Genomic DNA, 23,254 nt, shown 5'->3' on the forward strand with positions numbered 1-23,254 from the left:
ATGGTGTACCTATGCAGTATGTTATCAGTACGTGCAATTGTTTTATTTTTGGCGTGTAGCAATAATGAATGTTGCTTTCTCACAAGACATAATCTCACCATGTTGCGAACACATGTACACATTATGACCCACATACTAATTAAGACAGAGCATATTATTTATTTTGAAACTGCAACTCAATTTCTGTGCAAATATGTATCCGTATAAATAAAACACTATTGTTACATTTGTGTACACGAACCAATTAATTAGGTTGCCTATTGCTTTAGTTTTCCCATGTCCAAATGACCAAAATTGACCAATTATTGACTGGTCAAACCAACTAACATGCTGAGTGACCATCAGCATGCTGGGTTTTTAAAAGGTTGATTTGGTTCGTGTTGTGATGTTGCTGTACTGTTTGAAATCAAATGAAGCACTTATGCATTTTGTAAAGATCGCAATAAAGCGCACTTGGTTGAAAATATCCGGAATACACCAAAGCAAGAAATTGTCTATTAAACTTGAACTTCTTTCATGTATGAAATCAGAACACTATGAAATTGAAGACGAGGAGCGGAACCTTATCCTGAGAATTAAAAATCTGTACTCTCGATCTTGTAGTGTGGGAAATGACGATTATAGAACGTACAATACGGGGGTGAAATGCGGATACTACGACCCGCGGGTTAACAGCTGAGCTAGAGTTTGAATATATTAACGCTTTAGAAGCAGATGGGTTGTCCACGACAGGTCCAATTTTTGACAGATTTGTCAAAAAATGTATATTCATACATATCATACAGATATTTGCAATTAACAAGCACTGCACTGCATGGAAATGGATACACACGTTAGAAATAATGTCAAATTTTAGTTTCAGGATTTTAAAGATAATATTGTATGAAAATATCATCTGAAATATCAATTTGCACATTTTGATTTCACGCGCGCGTTAAAGACTTATGGAAGTAAACATAATAGTAAAGTAAAAAATACAGTCTGGCATGGGTATTGCATTGAAAAAGGAAAACTTAAATCCGCGTCAGTTATAATTCTTGGACAAAGCGATCTCCCAATAATGGTTTTACAAGAAGTTCAAAATGATTATTTTGGTTGGCTTTGAATGCAGAGTGGCTTGGATTTCTTAAAGTTCATGCAACATAACATTTTTTTCAAGAGCCTGTGAAGAATATTAGACATATGGATTTTACCTTGGCTGGTCATGTACAAGTAATCGCGTGCATTTACGTTCCAGTTATTGAACTGAAACTTTCATCATCTTCATTAGACGTATTTATGTACCATGAAGCTCTTTAATAAAATGATATATATAGATAGATAGATATATAGAACTTAAAATATGTACGGTGATATGTTAAGCACATCATTTTGATGTAGTTATTAATATTTTTTTTTATAAAAGATCATGACAATAAATACAGTATTGCCCGCATAAATGTGACATTAACCTTAAAGTAGTAGTATTATTGTAGTGTAGCTACGGTGTTAAAGCATAATAAAAAGAGCTTTTAATCCTTTAGAAGTGTGTCTAATAATCCGTACAAGGTTATTATCGCAATATTACGAGAAAACCCATTACTACAGTAACATCATTTTTCAAATAACATTAGGCAAAAACGACAAAGCGTGAATTATGAACCATTTTATATATTAAAATTTACGTCAAACAAGTATGGAATACTGACAGTGTTTAATTGAAAGTGGGCATCGAGTCGCGTGGCACCAAGTACAAAAGGTTGTTGGTTGAGTTCGCCTTGTAAATGCTACAAGGACGTTGCCTATTGTTGCGTCTTTTAAAATTATTAATAACCATGCAACGCTGTTTATAAAAGCTTTGTAATAATTAGCCCGCAATAGACAACATCATATTAATATAATATGCACGTTTAGTAAGCAATATGGCCACCATTTTATTTCTGTAAATAAATAGTGTCTAGCTCACTGTTATTGAAATAAATTTTTAATCTCGTTCAGATGTGACTCTGATACTGGAGTAAGCAACGTATGTGCAATGCTTACATTATCTGTTAAAAGGCTTTTAAGAAAGAAGGAACTCTATATATACACCTAAAGCTTATTAGAACTCTTATTTAAAGAATAAACCACTCCTTGAAGCTTATTTAAATAAGAACTTACCTTTTAAAACGTTATATTCTGACAAGCAATTGAATTGTCCTGAAAAGTCCGTACTGCACAGATGTATAACTTTACTCTGGTGCCACAAGTTCATTGGACGCACTCTCCGTTTTGTTTATATTAACGACGCGACACAGTTTGCTGCTTCCGAGTCCTTCCGTTACATTTTATCAATCCAAAAAATTGTGAGAAATTAAGACTCCTGTATAAAAATTTAGTGATAATATTCAAGAAGACGTTTTCTGGTGAATTCTGGAAGAATACTGGTTTATATTCCACTAGCTGTTCAAATGTACGGCTTTACTCTGGTACAACATAATCCTTCTGGCGCAGAGTGTGGAAGTTCAATGTAGCACAGTGGCAGAAACTGTATGTGAATAAAAACACACAGCACGTCAGGCGTGTGGTGTCGAGCTCTCACTAGTTGCTTGCCACCCGCCTATTCTTATTAAAATTATGTTATGATCGCAGCGCTTATTGGATATTGTCATTGTATATGTATGAAACATGTATTATTTTTTGCTCTATTGGTTTGAAACGCAAGAATAAGTCAGAGTCACGGCCACACATAGACTAAGTTGTATTGTTTTATTGGGAGCTTATTGTTCATGTGTAAAAGTTAAGGTAGATAAGGCATTTTTCGTGTGACCACCTGCGGAGGCTTTTGTTTTAGCTTTTTCCTGACTGACTCAAGGCAACTGATACGGGTGCAAATTTCATAAAAGTTATAGGTTACAATCGCAAGTTATAGTCATGTGAATTGTATTTTTTCTTTGTTTTAGTATCTGAAAATATGATAATTAAGGCTTTGTCTAAGAATGACCCTCATTTACATAATATTCAAGTTATAGGAACATCTCTCCGTATCCACTTCTATATTTGCTTCTACTTAATATATCTTTTAATATTATTATTTTGTTCTATCTGTCTAAGTTACTTTTGGTTCCAGTTTGTGTATAATACACGTATCAAAACTCACCCAGTCACCCACACACATAAATATAATGTACCTTAATGTTAAGTTTAAATTTGCCAAAGATTCTTGATTTCTGATAATTGTTGTCCTGCGAGTTACATCAGCTTACCTCTTTTTCTTGTTCAAGAAGAATTTCAATCAGAAATACGAGCGTACAATACTAGTCAGACGTAAAAATTATTAACAATTCATTTGTCTTTAGTTATCATTTGAGAATATTCTTTCAGCGAATGAGATTAAAAAATATAGCAACATGAAATGAAATAGAAGACAGACAGTACATTTTCAAATTACAGACTCGTGTATATAGATTTGAATCATGTATATATAACTGATAGTTTCCATTGCATGGAATAGAAAAAGATGCATACCGATTGCAACAATTAAGCAACCTTTTCCAATGGTATTAAAACACACTTGTTCCTATCTTATTGCAAGCCCTTGACATTCTAATAGAGGTACACTTTGCAACAAGAGATATCTACTTAGTAGAAAACAGATACTGTCGATAAGTAACTGAATCACATGGGATTTAAAATGCACCTGGGTATTGTACCCTACACAATGTTCTTTAAATACCTCAACAGAATAGATAGAAAAGTAGGATCGAGCAGAAAGTCTTTAAATACTTCTCAAGGGGTTCTTTAATTACCTCCGCACTTGTACATTTATTTGATTGTATCATATTTTGCTTATTGCTCTGCAATTTGTATTTAATTATTGACTGCATTGGGCTATTCTAGTTACAATCCACACACCCCCTATGGAAGACATGACCTTAATCTTTCACAAAGGGAATGTGAATATCAAATGGGGTAATCAGATTGGGTTACTCCATTTGTATTCTATACCCCCTGTGTGAGAGATTAAGGTCATGGTTTACATAGGGGGTGTGTGTATTTCAAATAGAATGGCACATTGCACACTTTGTTGTTGCTGCTAGATATCAGACATTGGGTAAAATGATTGCAATTGTCGGTTTAAATCCATTTTTATCAAACTTTTGTGATGTTTCATTTTATAGCACCTTGGATTTGCTACATGTAATGTTTGAATTTGTAGCAACGATAGAATCGTTATATTAATAGGTTGATGATGTCTGCCGTAATTTAGAGAGCTTAATCGACTTAAAAATATAATCTTTATCTAATTTATTCTATTTCATTTAACACTGTAGCGTGAACGCCTCAACAAATTTGTCGAGTTTCAACAGATACATATAGCACACAGAACATTGCTGAAAACATGTTAAAGGAATGTTTCAATTTAGCCAAATGCGTTCGCATCTGGTCGATAAACTAAAATGTTCTGAGTGCAATTCGTTTAACAACCCACTATATCTGTCATAATAATTCAATATGTTTCTATTATCAAAAAAGCTCTACACGATTATATCTGGTCCCATAAAATGTCAACCCTAACGGCGTAGTTCACAGTTATTACGATACATATAATATGAATTGAAATGACATTAACATTCTGGTAATTTTAGATGTTTGCAAATCTCCGATATCGTAATCATTGTTAATGCTTTAACATGTACATGTCATTGGCACTTGGCATTTAGAGCGAGATTAACAAATTCTTAGATAGGTCTATCTCGCCATGCAGAGGTTTGGAGTAAAAGAAGAAGAACAAGACAAAACCGCTTCGCCTTGTCACTTGTCAAGAAGAATAACTGAATATTCAGTTTGATTTATGGAAAGGAAGAGAAGGAAATGCAACAGAATAAAGATGAAGAGTTCCAGCAGATGAAATTTCATCCAATCTTAGTATTGGCAAAGATAAGTAAAAGAACTTGGCGTATATCAAAGTAAATAGAAAAAATATGAACGGGATGAAGTTAGATTGTTCAATAGCATAAAGTGGAAGATGAAATTTCATCAGCGTGTGTAGTTGTACAGCGAATATTGCGTTGGTGGTGTCGAGCAGAAGCTAACAGATGGGGAAGTGTAGTGGTGTCTTACTGGTGCACAGAACAATGCACATTAGATAAACATTGCTGTGAATAATGTAGCAAAGAATTAACCAAAATGATGATCATTATGTCAACAGAAAGCATATGTATATAGCAAATAGTAGATAATGTGGAACTATATGACAGATTTAATTTTCAGAGAGCTGACGTAATGAGGGAGGGGAGAGTTACTGTTAGTATTGGATTGATCTTGACTTGTGTACTCAAATTAAGACAATTTAACATAATAATAATATGTTACAGTATTTCTACGAGTACACCGTCGGTTATCATAGTACCGGTGCAGCCGGTCCCTGTGTGAGTGGTAGAGTTTTCCTCAGATGTGTCTTTGACTCCATATTAGACTGATGAAGTCAGAGACATGTGACAAAAGCTCATCCACTCACACAGGGACCGGCTGCACCGGTACTATGATAACCGACGGCGTACTCGTAGAAATACTGTAACTTATTATTATGAAATCCAGTGAAGAAGTTATTTAACCATTTAACATAATTTGATCCTCATGAAGGAAAGAGCAAAATGGTCATGATTAGGAATTTACATTACATTTTAATTTTCAATAGTTTAGCCTCATGACCAAATATCACTGTGCCAAATATACACAAGAATATATGATAATTATAGAAAGAGCTCCGTGGCAATTCCGCAAACCTTTCAGGACCTCCACACACAGGTCTGTCTAGTCATGTCAGTAATATATGCCAAGCAAATAATTAACTTGTGCGCTCATTTAGAACCCAAAATCGGGGAAGTTTTTGATAGCTTAAATATAGACGCGTGCGGCGTAAAATAGGAATATGTAACACCTTTGTCGGCTATTATTCTCAGGTTATCAGGGTCGATGCAGGTCACATCGTTTTCTTTCAAGAAAAAATTAAAGGAAATTGAAATCTATTTGATCTAGACAGGTACAGGTAATAGTTTTATCAAAATGATGAATAGTAATGGATACTTTGTATAAACATGACCCGCTCGTCAGTGAAAAGTATCGTTAACAACCCTAAATGGCAGGTTTAAATCCGATTGTTTCTATAATTTGCTGATCCTTGCCGATGGTGATAAAAAGCGGCTTCCTAAGTCTATTTGACAGTGCCAATTACGATGCCGTGCATTTTTCGTTCTACTTTTAGACAATGGTAGAGGATAACTTAAATAAATAGGCATTATTATATTAAAATAACACAATAGACATATATAAAGATTGAAATAAGAGAAATAATATAACAGTAGGAAACTGTGTCAGACCCAAATGTGCTTTATAGGTAGCTGTTAGAGCACTGTTCCAATTTTTTTTAAATGTCTTTGTGTTTATCAATCGCTAACAAAGAAAATCTCTATCACATTACGTTCATTGTTATTAACATGCCAAGGTTGTAAGCTTGCATTAACAGTTAAGGTATCGCTTACATTGCTGCGTGTCCTTTTCTCAGTGGAAATGTCACTTAATAGAAGCATCATTACATAATAGATAAATGTTATCTAATTTTAGTTAACTGTTCTGCGTCGTTTTTTAAGGGTACAGTTATAGAATGATAAATTAAGTAGCAACAGCAAAAGAGTTTGTTCACTGCTTCATACCCGTGACATCCTTCATGTTTTATTTTCGGTTCTATGTACAGTCATTATTTATACGACTCGTCGTAATCATGCGGTCGTCTACCTATCGACAACTACTCAATACAACTTAAATCAACGTCTTTTACAATCGGCTAGTAGATTTAGCAACTTTTGAAGTGGCCAAAATATTCCACATATTAATATATTCACAGAAGTTTGAAGTATTTAGGTTCATATGAATGAATATGTATCAGCTGACTGACGTGTTTGTAACTTGGCATATTATAGCCAAGAATTTGAATGGTGCACCTGTTACCATAGTTACGATAACATTACTGTAGCATGAGCCGGCCATTTGTAATAATGGATAAGAGTGCGAGAGTGTTACCATACCATTTGCAGTACATGTATGTTGGTATGTAGCGAAGAATGTGAGGAACCACCACTATGTTAATTGTTGACTGCTGTTGGCACGGAGCCAAGAATGTCAGTGTAACATCTGTTACCACCATGCCAATGTTAAAATTGGCATTGAGTCTGAGAGTAGCCAATAAGAGGCGCCACTTCGATCGCAAAACTTGGGACAGTGTAAGAGCGTAACCTTTTGTAAGACCTGGACAGTGCAAGAGTGCATTATATGCTAATAAGCTATGAATGACGTATAAATGGCTTGTAGATGCCGGGTGTAGATGCGCAATTCCAGCTTACTTTGTTCTTTATTTTCCATCTTTGTTTAATTCCACTCCTGCATTTTTCCTTGCATGTCTTCCCATTTTTGCTCTTCACTCTAATTTCACTTTAACTCTTACCACACAAGAAAATCCATAAGTTAACTTGCAACTCTCCCGAAGGACGGTCAACCAAATTGACCATACCTTAATCAATCGGAGATGGCGTAACTTCTTGAAAGACGTCAGAGTGTATAGAGGAGCTGATGTTGGAAGCGACCATAACCTGGCAATCACTACCATCCAGGTATCTCTAGCAGCTAACAAACAACAGAAGAAACAACCAAAATATGACACCGGTTAACTGCTAGAGAGCGATGTTTTGACATGCTTTAATGCTACAATTGGTGGAAGGTTCCATGCATTGGCTGAACTAGATGCTAACACTGATGTTGATGAAGAGTGGAATGCTTTTGTTGATACCGTCAACGCAGCATCAGTACACCTTGGATTCAGAATGAAGAAGACAGACTGGATCTCAACTGAGACAAAAGAGGTTATTGACAAAAGAAAGGTTGCCAAACCAGCAATGGATAGTGGCTATCGTGAACTCAACAGGCAGACAAGAACTTGCTTAAGAAAGGACAAAAAGACATGGATGAGCAAGAGCGCTGATGACACCACCAAGAGAATGGGGACAAGGCATTATCCTTCCACACACTGCCAAAGAAGGGAGACATTTCCTACTGTAGCAATAACCGTGGTATCACTCTACTGGACATTGCAGTAAAGTTTTCTCCACAATCTTACTTCTAAGAGTAAAAGATGACGTTGACACAAGAATGGGGGAAAACCAAGCACATCTATGGATTCCCAAGGAAGATCATCAACATCATAAGTAATTCTTATCATGACACAGCATGTGCGGTCAAATCAGAGGGCTCCCTTTCCAAGTTCTTCAGTATAGTCACCGGTGTAAGTCAGGGCGACATTTGGCCGCCACTGCCTTTTGGCCTTGCCATCGACTTTGCAATGAAATCAGCCGTAGATGAAAATAAGAAAGGTATAACCCTTCTACCTGGCCGAGGCTCGAGGTACCCGGAAGTAAAGCTGTTTGATCTAGACTATGCTGACGATATAGCCCTCCTAGAAGATTCTGATGCCCAGATGACAGAAACAACTGAAGGCATCCGTGAAACAGCCGAAAAGTTGGAACTTAAATGAGCTTGAAGAAATAGGAAGTCATGTCACTTGGTCGTTTGAGCTCAGCACCATCTGTTCTAATTGGAGATGAAGGCCTCATTAAGGTTGTAGATCACTTCAAGTATCTGGGAGCGTACTGTAGTGCTGATGGAACAAATGCCAAGGAGCTCAATCATAGGATTGGCAAAGCATCGGGTCCTTTTAAAAAACTTGAGAAGGTGTGGAAGGACCGGTATATCAACTTAGTCACCAAGATGAAATTCTATAATGCCTGCGTTCTTTCTACCCTTCTGTATGCTCTGGTCTCTCACTGAGAGAGATGAGCCCAGATTAGATTGCCAACGGAAAATTCTCCGCATCAAATGGATTCAACATAATTATCACCAACGACTTCATTAGATCTCTGACAGAAGCTCACCACCATCATTAGAAAGCGCCACTTATAGTGGTTTGGTCATCTGCTCAGGATGGATGAGAGTCGCATTCCAAGAAAACTCTACTTCTGGAATCCCACCTATGGAAAGAGAAGACCTGGACAACTTGGAAGAATGTTAATTCAAAGGGACTTGGATAGACTTGGCACCAGGTGGTCTGTGGAAGAAGCTGAAGTTGCTACCAAGGACCGTGCCATATGGAAGTTTTTCCTATGTCAGGCAGCAGGTGCAGAAATGCATGATGCTGTCTGGTAGCTACCACACCACTAACACACATGTGTACGCGCTAACAAAGAATGCTATGTCATAATGTCAACACCTGTAAGTTTACATTGTTTCGTGTGGTACAAATGTGAGAATATCACCTGTCGTATCAAACTATAGATGATACAAATTTTGACAAAGTCGAATAAAATGCCACATAAAATATCTCATATAGTTTCATTCCTCATAAATTTCCTTGATTAGTAGGAAATATTAATGGAATGCACAATTTGTAATCGTGATCATGCACCAGTTGTAAGTTTAGTCAAGTTCTCAATTTCCATGCATAACGAATGGCCTTTCCTGCCTTTTGTACAGTGCATCTCACCTATACATTATCTTGGATGCTTTTACTATAAATCACAGATCTTACATGGTATATTACATAAATAGGCAGAGTTTTAGGTATTTTTTGAATAACTCATCTGTCAGAGTGCTCCCCTTTGGCGTCTTCATTTGATCACGTTTTTTGTCTCTTGCGGCGGCATCTTGGCAACCGAAAATAGAACGTAACTTAATAACACGCTAGGTTTCTTAAAGAACACACTGACTTACATTCTGAAAAGAAGGTTCTTTAGAACAAGCTGAAAGAATTCAGGCACAATATGATGTTTCCATTCATCTACACAGTGCAGGGTATTTGAGTAAAATGGATAATATTGCAAGCCCTTTTCCTGTTGAATTTATTTTCATTCATTGAAGTCAGGTCACATTATCAAAATACACTATTTGTATGTGTATGTTTATGTGACATTTTGTAAAAATCGATATATTCCCATTATAATTTTATCCTTATGTTATGACAGAAACGATGTCTGTAAGTAATGTAGCTTTCCATTTTATTAATCTAAAAGGAATAGGGATATTTTTAATAAGATAGCTATAGGCTATAACTCGCGCTTGTGATATTATTCTTGGTTTCAATATCTGCCAAGAACTAGATGTATTGAAATGAAGACATTCAACTTGGTGAAGATTTAGAAGGTAAAGGTTGGTGTGGGTTACCACATACTACAATAATGACTTGGACGTCACCAGCATAATTCCACTAAATATTTACATTTTAGTTTATACACCAATCCGAGAAGCGTTTACTGTATTTGGCCCTCTATTGACGGCAACACAGATGTACCAGAGCGGGAGATTTAATTCGTAATTCAATACTCATGACTGTGTATTGAATATCACTGTTGTTTGTACAATTCCCGGGTACAATTCTGTATAGCACACAATAAATAATGGATAGAACCCCCGACCTCGGGACACCGCAGTTTTACATCGGGGACACCGCAGTAATGGCGAAGTCGGATAGGTGTATAACTACATAAAATATTGAAATATCACTTTACACCAAATGTCATTTGTTTCATGCGATAAAAGTCAATATTGGACCTTTTTACGTTAACAACATGAATCTATAATAAAATAATATCTACCCATGTTAACTTGTCTGTTTGATTTGTTTTCAGGTAGAATAGCTTTATATTTATTGGAAAAAAATAAGTCGATTTACTGACTTTCTTAGAATTGAGTTCCAATCTTCTTGCCTTTAGCATCTGCGAAGTTTTGCTGAATCGTGCTGATAGTTCACTCCATCGGCACGTTCTGATCTGCCATATCTGTAGAAGGACTGCTAAATAATAACGACAGCAGACGACAGGAAACATACGACAAACTCTGAATATTCACAAAAATATGAAAAACAATATTACATTTATAACCTTTCATATATAAAGTATAAGAATGAGTATGCGCAGCTACATTCAATGAGCTCAGGTGCCTTCAATTAAACCAATTGTTCTATCTACAGTGCTCCTAGATGTTCCATTCTATTTTGGCGACAAGATAATGATATACCTTAGTTATGTGTACTTAAAACCAGGTGAGTCAGTCTGAGGTGAGTGAAACATTTGTTACCTGCATCGTAGCTATTATCTCAAGAGCACGAGCTCTATATCTGATACCCTTGACTTTGTAGTATAGCCAAGAATGTGAGTAACCACCACCTGCCTATGTAACAATGAAAACTGTATGCGCGGTTATCATACAGCCAAGAATGTGTATAACACCTGTAACAGCCATGCCTATTCTTACATTGGCTTGGACACAAGAATGTGAATGTAAAACGTCCATATCCATACAGTCTATACCACTAACACAGGTAACACACGTTTCCCAGCGCTAGCCAAGAATTGTGTTCTTTTGTCACCACCTGTCGTCAGCTACATTAGTTTTTGATGGAAAAAATTGGGTTTCATCTTACATGTGGCAGATGAAACAAATGTTGGCATGTAGCCTATACTTTGAATGTTAGACGACTCACTTATGGCATTTCACAGCATACCAACTAAAATGTCACCGAAAATGTCTCATGTAGTTCATTCCTCAGTTATAAATTTCCCTGAGTAGTAAGAAATTTAAATTGGATGCGCAATTTGCAATTGTGATCACCAGTTGTAGTTTAGTCAAGTTTCTTTGAAATCAAGTTCGCAACATGGCTAATGGCCTTTCCCTGCCTTTTGTATGACACATGTCACCTATACATTATCTGGGATGCTTTTACTATAAATCACAGGTCTTAGATGTTAGGCCTATACCGTATTACATAAAATAGGAAGACTTTTTTGGTTATTTTTTTTTGAATAAGTCATCTGTCAGAGCGTTCCAATCAGAGGGCAGAGGTATCAATTGTGCTTTATAGGTAGCTGTTAGAGAACTGTTCCAATTGTTTTAAATGTCTTTGTGTTTATCAATCGCTAACAAAGAAAATCTCGATCACATTACGTTCATTGTTATTAACATGCATTAACAGTTAAGGTATCGCTTACATTGCTGCGTGTCCTTTTCTCAGTGGAAATGTCACTTAATAGAAGCATCATTACATAATAGATAAATGTTATCTAATTTTAGTTAACTATTCTGCGTAAAATTTTTTTTAATTTTCAAAATTTTCCAACTTCTCAGAGGGAACATTCCCCCATCTGCGTATGCCATTTTCACAGTTATAGAATGATAAATTAAGTAGCAAAAGCAAAAGAGTTTGTTCACTGCTTCATACCCGTGACATCCTTCGTGTTTTATTTTCGGTTCTATGTACAGTCATTATTTATACGACTCGTCGTAATCATGCGGTCGTCTACCTATCGACAACTACTCAATACAACTTAAATCAACGTCTTCTACAATCGGCTAGTAGATTTAGTAACTTTTGAAGTGGCCAAAATATTCCACGTATTAATATATTCACAGAAGTTTGAAGTGTTTAGGTTCATACGAATGAATGTGTATCAGCTAATTGACGCGTTTGCAACTTGGCATATTGCCAAGAATTTGAGTGATGCACCTGTTACCATAGTTACGATAACATTACTGTAGCATGAGCCAGCCATATGTAATGGATAAGAGTGCAAGAGTGTTACCATACCATTTGCAGTACATGTATGTTGGTATGTAGCGAAGAATGTGAGGAACCACCACTATGCTAATTGCCATGGTATTGTTGACTGCGGTTGGCACGGAGCCAAGAATGCCAATGTAACATCTGTTACCACCATGCCAATGTTATAAGTGGCATTGAGCCTGAGAGTACCCAATTAGAGACGCCGTTTCGATCGCAAAACCGAGGACAGCGTAAGAGTGGAACCTTGTGTATAAGACCTGGACAGTGCAAGAGTGCCTTATATGCTAATAAGGTAAGCATGACGTATAAAATAAGGCAGACGACATTTAAACAAATATCGTAATTTGCTACGAAAAAAGGGATTAATAATCCAAGCCCAATTACTGATAATTACCCCCTTTGGTCAATTTCAATCCCAGCTAGACAAGCCCATCCCAATGATAAACCACAGTAGACAATCCAAAAGATAGAATTTGTTATGTAATAATGTTATTATGAAACCTGTTGGCACACTTTTCACACTATGTTGATAGCTCTATAATGGGAAATCAGCCGGGGCTAATTGCAGGGATTAGTCGTTGTGATTTTTATACCTTTTTCGTAGAGCAACCAGAGTATACTTTCTTTGGATAATCTTATTACGTAACTCATTCATAGATTGTTAATATTACCTTTTAGAAATAAAATGTGTTGCAGGGATACCTATTTAGATTTTTAAACATTTTGATCACTAATCATTCCGAACACAAAAATTAGAAAACTTGAGAAGCCATTTTGTGACTCGAGAATTGCTCAAAATTCAGAACCGCTGTATTAGTCTCTCCAACAGAGCTTGAACCTTAGGGCTCTATGGTCTCTTCTCATTGAACGGCAGGTAGAAGACCTAACAGAGCGACGGTTTATCGATCGGTCATTTTTGTGAGATCATCCAAGTCGGTATAGACGAATCCCATTTCACGCATTCCTACACCTCAATGGCAGCCATAGCTGGGTCCCCGTCGGATATATTCCACCTAAAATATGAAATGATGTGTCCTTGGCGGGGATTTTAAACTGCATTTCATCACCCGTATTACACGTAGACAATAGAATGATGAAAGTTTGCAACACAATACAACATAACATCGGTTTTTAACCGGCTTTAATCCACCCAATTGGGCAGTCACAACACCAGGTTGGTGCGCCGGGAACCCAGATGAATTCTGACCATCACTTGGCTCGTGGGATTCGTCTATAGGAAGTTTGTACATAGTGCAGTTATACTGCACAGCAAACATGATTCGACCTTTGCAGTACTTAAACCTGGTTAACAGGAAACTATTCCAGCAAAATCAATCGATAAAATCTAGTCTATCCTCCACATTGAATGGTGGACTGAACTTATGCCCAAATATGGCACTTTGTCAATCAATAATCTCCCGCTTGAAATGTTATGACTCGCTGCACTGACCAAAGTTATGGACAGATATGGGAGCTGTTTTTGTTGTTATCTGTTATTTACATACTAATATCAGGGAGGTATGAACATTTGCAGTTTTTCAGTTTTTAGCCTACACGTAATGTATACATTAATTATTCTTGATTGACATGAAGTACAAAAATATCCGTCAAGTGGTTTAGCTTTAATGCCCTCCGGAAGAGAGCGGTCTACAAGTGAGTGACATTCACTAAAAGTTGCATTCGATTTACACAGGGAATTTTGCAGGCCAGGCCGCACCCTACTTACTAAAACACCAAAGTGCGAATATTTCCAAATAGCTAAATTGGCTAAAAATTTAGGACATGTTACAAAACTATATTTCCAAGAATTTCAGAGAGTACAATAAATATTGGCCGATTATTTTTCACACAGTGACGTTAACTAGGAAATGCCCTATATATACTTCTAACATTCACTGTTTGTGGAAGTCACACCTCAATGGTGAGAGCACTGTGTATTGTGTATAGGAAAATGAACAGTAACTGCAGTATGATAGAGTGTAATGGGCCTGATTGAGCCAATAATATAAATGTCCTCTAACTTTGGAGACCACACTAACAAAGAATACTATGCCAACACCTGTAACTTTACATTGTTTCATGTGGTATAAATGTGAGAATATCACCTGTTGTATCAAACTATAGATATAGACGAATCCAATTTCACGCATTCCTACACCTCAATGGCAACCATAGCTGGGTTCCCGTCGGCTCCATCTCACCTAAAATGTGAAATGATACGGCCTTGGAGGGTATTTTTAACTGCATTCTATCACCCGTGTTACACGTAGACAAAAGAATGATGACAGTTTACAACACAAAAGAATCTAACATCGAATATTAAGTGGCTTTAATCCACCTAATTGGGCAGTCAAACTGGTGTTGTGGGGACCCAGTAATGGCCGACCACATCCTGGGTCCCCGCAGCACCAAACCGGTGTTGTGACTGCCCAATTGGCTCGTTGGATTCGTCTATAGATGATACACATTTTGACAAAGTCAAATAAAATGCCACATAAAATGTCTCATGTAATTTCATTCCTCGTAAATTTCCTTGATTAGTAGGAAATATTAATGGGATGCACAATTTGTAATCGTGATCATGCACCATGGAAGTTTAGTCAAGTTTCTCAGCATAACGAATGGCCTTTTCCTGCCTTTTGTACATTGCATCTCACCTATACATTATCTTGGATGCTTTCACTATAAATCACATATCTTACATTGTATATTACATAAATAGGCAGAGTTTTAGGTATTTTTTGAATAACTCATCTGTCAGAGTGCTCCCCTTTGGCGTCTTCATTTGATCACGTTTTTGTCTCTCGCGGCGGCATCTTGTCAACCAAAAATAGAACGTAACTTAATAACATGCTAGGTTTCTTAAAGAACACACTGACTTACATTCTGAAAAGAAGGTTCTTTAGAACAAGCTGAAAGAATTCAGGCACAATATGATGTTTCCATTCATCAACACAGCGCATGGTATTTGAATAAAATGGATAATATCGGAAGCCCTTTTCCTGTTGAATTTATTTTATTTTCAAGTCAGGTCACATCAAAATTAACTATTTGTATGAATATGTTTATGTGACATTTTGTAAAAATCGATATATTCCCATTATAATTTTATCCTTATGTTATGACAAAAACGATGTCTGTAAGTAATGTAGCTTTCCATTTTATTAATCTAAAAGGAATAGGGATATTTTTAATAAGATAGCTATAGGCTATAACTCGCGCTTGTGATATTATTCTTGGTTTCAATATCTGCCAAGAACTGGATGTATTGAAATGAAGACATTCAACTCGGTGAAGATTTAGAAGGTAAAGGTTGGTGTGGGTTACCACGTGCTACAATAATGACTTGGACGTCACCAGCATAATTCCTCTAAATATTTACATTTTAGTTTATAACTACATAAAATATTGAAATATCACTTTACACCAAATGTCATTTGTTTCATGCGATAAAAGTCAATATTGGACCTTTTTACGTTAACAACATGAATTTATAATAAAATAATATCTACCCATGTTAACTTGTCTGTTTGATTTGTTTTCAGGTAGAATAGCTTTATATTTATTGGAAAAAATAAGTCGATTTACTGACTTTCTTAGAATTGAGTTCCAATCTTCTTGCCTTTAGCATCTGCGAAGTTTTGCTGAATCGTGCTGATAGTTCACTCCATCGGCACGTTCTGATCCGCCATGTCTGTAAAGGGACTGCTAAATAATGACAGCAGACGACAGGAAACATACGAAAAACTCTGAATATTCACAAAAATATGAAAAACAATATTACATTTGTAACCTTTCATATATACAGCCTGTCTCAAAAAAAGTTGTGCAAGTGAAAAGCGCCCTCTCTGGCAATTAGAAAATACCGTTGTGACATGATGCTTACATCAACGTCAAGGGCACAGTATTAGCTCTCAAATACCGTTTGTTCTGTTCAATTTGCTCTTTTTAACCTCGAGATATGTTTACTTAACGACGAAAGGGTAAAATCACAATTGTGCCACTTTAACTATAGGAATAGGGCTGTACATGTAAATCAATGATAGCTGATGTTGATGCGTCTAATGCACTCCCTCCTTCGGGGCTCGTGCATTAGACGCATCAACACCAGCGCGCGTGCATTATTTTGTCTAATTTCATTAATTTGTCAAATTTCATGAACTTGTCAAAGTTCATTAACCTATAAGTGTGCAATATTTGTTTGTCTTTTAACATGTCTTGAATGACAAAGAGAACAGTATTTACCATGGTAAAATCATTGACATGCACATGTATTTAATTTTACAGCAGAATGTGAAATATTCATTTATTATTTAATTTGTCGTAAGTGGAAATAGAGAATCATTATACATTTATCATGATAAAACACTAAAAACAATTTTGTATTGTTGTGTAATTGATGCATTCTTTTGATTTCACGAAGGAACTCTTGATAAACTTGATGCTATCATTGATTTACATGTACAACCCTATTCCCTAGCAAAAGTGGCACAATTGTGATTTTACCCTTTCGTTGTTAAGTAAGCATATCTCGAGATTAAAACAAGCAAATTGAACAGACTAAACGGCATTAGAGAGCTAAGACTATGCCCTTGACGTTGGTTTAAGCAATATGTCACAACTGTATTTTCTAATTGCCAACGAGGGCGCTTTTCACTTGCACAATTTTTTTTGAGACAGGCTGTAAAGTAAGAATGAGTACGCGCAGCAATATTCAATGAGCTCAGGTGCCTTCAATTAAACCAATTGTTCTATCTACAGTGCTCCTAGATGTTCTATTCTATTTTGGCGACAAGATAATGATAATTATACCTTAATTATGTGTACTTAAAACCAGGTGAGTGGAACATTTGTTACCTGCATCGTAGCTATTATCTCAAGAGCACGAGCTCTATATCTGATACCCTTGACTTTGTAGTATAGCCAAGAATGTGAGTAACCACCTCCTGCCTATGTAACAATGAAAACTGTGTGCGCGGTTATCATACAGTCAAGAATGTGTATAACACCTGTACATGTGTAACAGCCATGCCTATTCTTACATTGGCTTGGACCCAAGAATGTGAAGGTAAAACGTCCATATTCATACCACTGACACAACTAACACACGTTTCCCAGCGCTAGCCAAGAATCGTGTTCTTTTGTCACCACCTGTCGTCAGCTGCATTATTTTTTGGTTGCACAAATTGTGTTTCATCTTACATGTGACGCCAAAGATGAAACAAATGTTGGCATGTAGCCTATACTTTGAATGTTAGACGACTCACTTATGGCATTTTTAACGGCATACCAACTAAAATGTCACCGAAAATGTCTCATGTAGTTCATTCCTCGGTTATAATTTTCCCTGAGTAGTAAGAAATTTAAATTGGATGCACAATTTGCAATCGTGATCACCAGTTGTAGTTTAGTCAAGTTTCTTTGAAATCAAGTTCGCAACATGGCTAATGGCCTTTCCCTGCCTTTTGTATGACACATGTCACCTATGCATTATCTTGGATGCTTTTACTATAAATCACAGGTCTTGGATGTTATATTACATAAAATAGGAAGACGTTTTTGGTATTTTTGAATAAGTCATCTGTCAGAGTGTTCCCCTTTGGCGTCTTCATTTGATCACATTTTTACTCTTACGGCGGCATCTTGTCAACCGAAAATAGAACGTAACTTAATAACACGCTAGCTTTCTTAAAAAACACACTGGCTTACATCTTCATTAGAACAAGCTGAAAGAATTCAGGCAAAATATGACGTTACCATTCTTCTACACAGTGGAGGGTTTTTGAGAAGAATGAATAATATTGCAAACCCTTTTCCTGTTGAATTTCTTTTCTTTTCAAGTCAGGTCATATTATCAAAATAAACTATTTGTATGGGTGTGTTTATGTGACATTTTGTAACATCGATACATTCCCATTATAATTTTATCCTTATGTTGTGAAAGAAACGATGGCTGTAAGTAATATAGTTTTCCATTTTATAAATCTAAAATGAATACGGATATTTTTAATAAGATACCTATAGGCTATAACTCGTACTGATAGTGGATAGTGGTATTGATCTTGGTTTCAATATCTGTCAAGAACTGGATGTATTGAAATGAAGACATTCAACTCGGTGAAGATTTAAAAGGTAAAGGTTGGTGTGGGTTATCACATAGTAAAATAATGACTTGGACGTCACCTGCATGATTCCACTAAACATTTACATTTTAGTTTAATACTACATAAAATATTGGACCATCTCTTTACACCAACAAATTTCATTTGTTTTATACAATAAAAGTAAATATCGAACCTTTTTACGTTAACAACATGAATTTATAAGAAAAATCTACCCGTGTCAACTTGTCGATTTGATTTTTTTTTTCAGGTAAAAAAGCTTTATATTCATTCGCAAAAAAGTCGATAAACTGACCTTTTGAAAAATTTAGATTCAATCTTCTTTTGCTGAATCGTGCTGATAGTTCACTCTATCGGCACGATCTGATCTGCCATATCTGTAAAAAGACTGCTAAGTAATAATGACAGCAGACGACAGAAAACATACGACAAACTATGAATATTCACAAAAATATGAAAAACAATATTACATTTGTAACCTTTCATATGTAAAGTAAGAATGAGTACGCGCAGCAACATTCAATGAGCTCAGGTGCCTTCAATTAAACCAATTGTTCTATTTGCGGTACTCCTAGATGTTCTATTCTATTTTGGCGACAAGATAATGATAATTATACCTTAGTTATGCGTACTTAAAACCAGGTGAGTGAAACATTTATTACCTGCATCGTAGCTATTATCTCAAGAGCACGAGCTCTATATCTGATACCCTTGACTTTGTGGTATAGCCAAGAATGTGAGTAACCACCACCTGCCTTTGTAACAATGAAAACTGTGTGCGCGGTTATCATACAGCCAAGAATGTGTATAACACCTGTATATGTGTAACAGCCATGCCTATTCTTACATTGGCTTGGACCCAAGAATGTGAAGGTAAAACGCCCATATCCATACAGTCTATACCACTGACTCAACTAACACACGTTTCCAAGCGTTATCCAAGAATTGTGTTCTTTTGTCACCACCATCTTACATGTGACACCAAAGATGAAACAAATGTTGGCATGTAGCCTATACTTTGAATGTTAGACGACTCACTTATGGCATTTCACGGCATACCAACTAAAATGGCACCGACAATGTCTCATATAGTTTTATTCCTCAGTTGTAAATTTCCCTGAGTAGTAAGAAATTTAAATTGGATGTGCAATTTGCAATCGTGATCACCAGTTGTAGTTTAGTCAAGTTTCTTTGAAATCAAGTTCCCAACATGGCTAATAGCCTTTCCCTACCTTTTGTATGAGACATGTCACCCATACATTATCTTGGATGCTTTTACTATAGATCACAGGTCTTAGATGTTATATTACATAAAATAGGCAGAGTTTCTTGGTATTTTTTGAATAAGTCATATGTCAGAGTGTTCCCCTTTGGCGTCTTCATATGATCACATTTTTACTCTTACGGCGGCATCTTGTCAACCGAAAATAGAACGTAACTTAATAACACGCTAGGTTATTTTAAAAACACACTGACTTACACTTTGAAAAAAAGAAGGTTCTTTAGAACAAGCTGAAAGAATTCAGGCAAAATATGACGTTTCCATTCATCTACACAGCGGAGGGTTTTGAATAGAATGGATAATATTGCAAACCCTTTATGCTGAAATGTCTCATGTATTTTCATTCCTCATAAATTTCCTTGATTAGTAGGAAATATTAATGGGATGCACAATTTGTAATCATGATCATGCACCAGTTGGAAGTTTAGTCAAGTTTCTCAATTTCCCAGCATAACGAATGGCCTTTTCCTGCCTTTTGTACAGTGCATCTCACCTATACATTATCTTGGATGCTTTTACTATAAATCACAGATCTTACATGGTATATTACATAAATAGGCAGAGTTTTAGGTATTTCTTGAATAACTCATCTGTCAGAGTGCTCCCCTTTGGCGTCTTCATTTGATCACGTTTTTGTCTCTCGCGGCGGCATCTTGGCAACCGAAAATAGAACGTAACTTAATAACACACTGAAAACGAAACTTGGGGTGACTAACTAAGGAAAAGTTAGTTAAAACAATGTCAAGTACGACTAACCTGTAACTAATATGGCTGGACTGGACTAAACTATATGTTAGTAGGTCAGGATACACTAGGGACTTAACTATCAAAATACTAGTTCAACCTTGACCTAGTAATATAATAAACTAGTTCAACTAGACCTACTAGAGCTTACTAGGGACTCTACTAATATATTGTGGTGTTCTACTAATGGGCTCTACTATCAAAAACGATGTCAAGTACGACTATTTTTTTTAATAGGGCATTCTGTACTAATGTTCGACTAGTTCAGCTGACTGAACTAGTCTGTGGAACTAGCCCAATTCTAGCCCGGTAGAAGTGGTCGAAGATATGGCAAGGTACGTTTTATTGACCTTTTTTCCCAACCTTGTATTTTTTAATAACTTACAAACTGTTTTAGCATGGTTAGAATTTGAAAAACAGATTTGGCCCCGTTTTTCGAGCCCTGTTTTCTACTACACATGGCATAATGAACATGTTCCCACGAATTCGGCAGCCATGGCAGCCTCAACCATGCATGCACAATCCCATGGTCCATGATCATGACATTTGTGTTCCGATTTATAATCTCATTTCAAATTCTAATGGTTTGTAAGTTATTCAAAAACAAGCTTGGTAAAAATGTCAATAAAACATACCTTTCCATTTCTTCGACCATTTCTAACGGGCTAGAATCGGGGGCATTCGGGGCTAAAATGTCCATCTCAAGACGCTAGATGTAGCTAGATGTGCTATGTCTACAGCTGCATGTGCTCTACTAGCTTTATTTGTCATAAGAGTCATGTCATGTGATCAAAAGGGCGGTAATTTCAACTTTAGTACAACCCTTGGTATGGTCCACAACCATGATTCGTTCTACCAATTCGTAAAGCCAGGAAAGTTAGTTGGACCGACTTTTGCGGTACAACTAATTTTCACTTATTAGTAAAGTACCATAATTTGGCATAGTTCGGCATGTCCGTACTAACAATTTCCCTCACTGCATGCTGTACTAGCCAAGCATACTAGATGGACGTTTAGTTCGACATTAAAAACTAGTTTACCAGGGGAAACTAGTGGTCCTACTAAACAAAAGCTTAGTTCAGCTTACATAATACGAGTTTTTGTTTTCAGTGCACGCTAAGTTTCTTAAAGAACACACTGACTTACATTCTGAAAAGAAGGTTCTTTAGAACAAGCTGACAGAATTCAGGCACAATATGATGTTCCCATTCATCAACACAGCGTAGGGTATTTGAGTAAAATGGATAATATTGCAAACCCTTTTCCTGTTGAATTTATTTTCATTCATTGAAGTCAGGTCATATAATCAAAATAAACTATTTGTATGTGTATGTTTATGTGACATTTTGTAAACATCGATACATTCCCATTATAATTTTATCCTTATGTTGTGACAGAAACGATGTCTGTAAGTAATATAGTTTTCCATTTTATAAATCTAAAATGAATACGGATATTTTTAATAAGATAGCTATAGGCTATAACTCGCGCTTGTGATATTATTCTTGGTTTCAATATCTGCCAAGAACTGGATGTATTGAAATGAAGACATTCAACTCGGTGAAGATTTAGAAGCTAAAGGTTGGTGTGGGTTACCACATACTACAATAATGACTTGGACGTCATCAGCATAATTTCACTAAATATTTACATTTTAGTTTACCACTACATAAAACATTGGAATATCACTTTACACCAAATGAAAGTCAATATTGGACCTTTTTACGTTAACAACATGAATTTATAAGAAAATAATATCTACCCATGTTAACTTGTCTGTTTGATTTGTTTTCAGGTAGAATAGCTTTATATTTATTGGAAAAAATAAGTCGATTTACTGACTTTCTTAGAATTGAGTTCCAATCTTCTTGCCTTTAGCATCTGCGAAGTTTTGCTGAATTGTGCTGATAGTTCACTCCATCGGCACGTTCTGATCCGCCATGTCTGTAAAGGGACTGCTAAATAATGACAGCAGACGACAGGAAACATACGACAAACTCTGAATATTCACAAAAATATGAAAAACAATATTACATTTGTAACCTTTCATATGTAAAGTAAGAATGAGTACGCGCAGCAACATTCAACTAGAGCGGTTCTCGGCTTTCGCGGTTCTCGGCATTCGCGGTTCTCGGTAGTGTGTGTTGGTCCGTATGTGACGTTTCTGTTCAGAACCTTGTGTGACCCCCCCCCAGAAAAAAATCATCCGCCACCACTGGTTATAACAAGGGCCTTGTAAATGCAACTGGTGAGACAGAGCCTCGAATGACGTTTGTGTTTTCAGTCTGATTTCAGTTCCCTAACAGGTACAAAGTTTACGCATTATCATTAGGCCTACCAAGTATTGTATGTCCTATAATCTCTTATGTATGACATGGATCTTTACCATGATTGTGCAAGACAAAAAAATATCATTTCAATACCCCAAACATGCGTTAAAAAAGACCATGTTTTACACATGCAACCTCAAGTTTAGACATATAA

The 23,254-nt window shown here is 36.3% G+C and overlaps 1 protein-coding gene across 1 annotated transcript in view; it reads right to left on the minus strand.

Moving 5' to 3' along the window:
* The window catches only part of LOC140160908 (protocadherin-1-like), a 114,054-nt gene extending 111,590 nt beyond the window's left edge, over window positions 1-2,464 (minus strand). The window contains exon 1 of the mRNA XM_072184243.1: window positions 2,140-2,464. The gene's annotated coding sequence lies outside the window, so the exon portion shown is untranslated. The remainder of the gene's footprint in view (window positions 1-2,139) is intronic.
* Between the last annotated feature and the right edge of the window lie 20,790 nt (window positions 2,465-23,254).

Source organism: Amphiura filiformis, chromosome 9 (assembly GCF_039555335.1).
Source record: "Amphiura filiformis chromosome 9, Afil_fr2py, whole genome shotgun sequence".
Taxonomy (NCBI): domain Eukaryota; kingdom Metazoa; phylum Echinodermata; class Ophiuroidea; order Amphilepidida; family Amphiuridae; genus Amphiura; species Amphiura filiformis.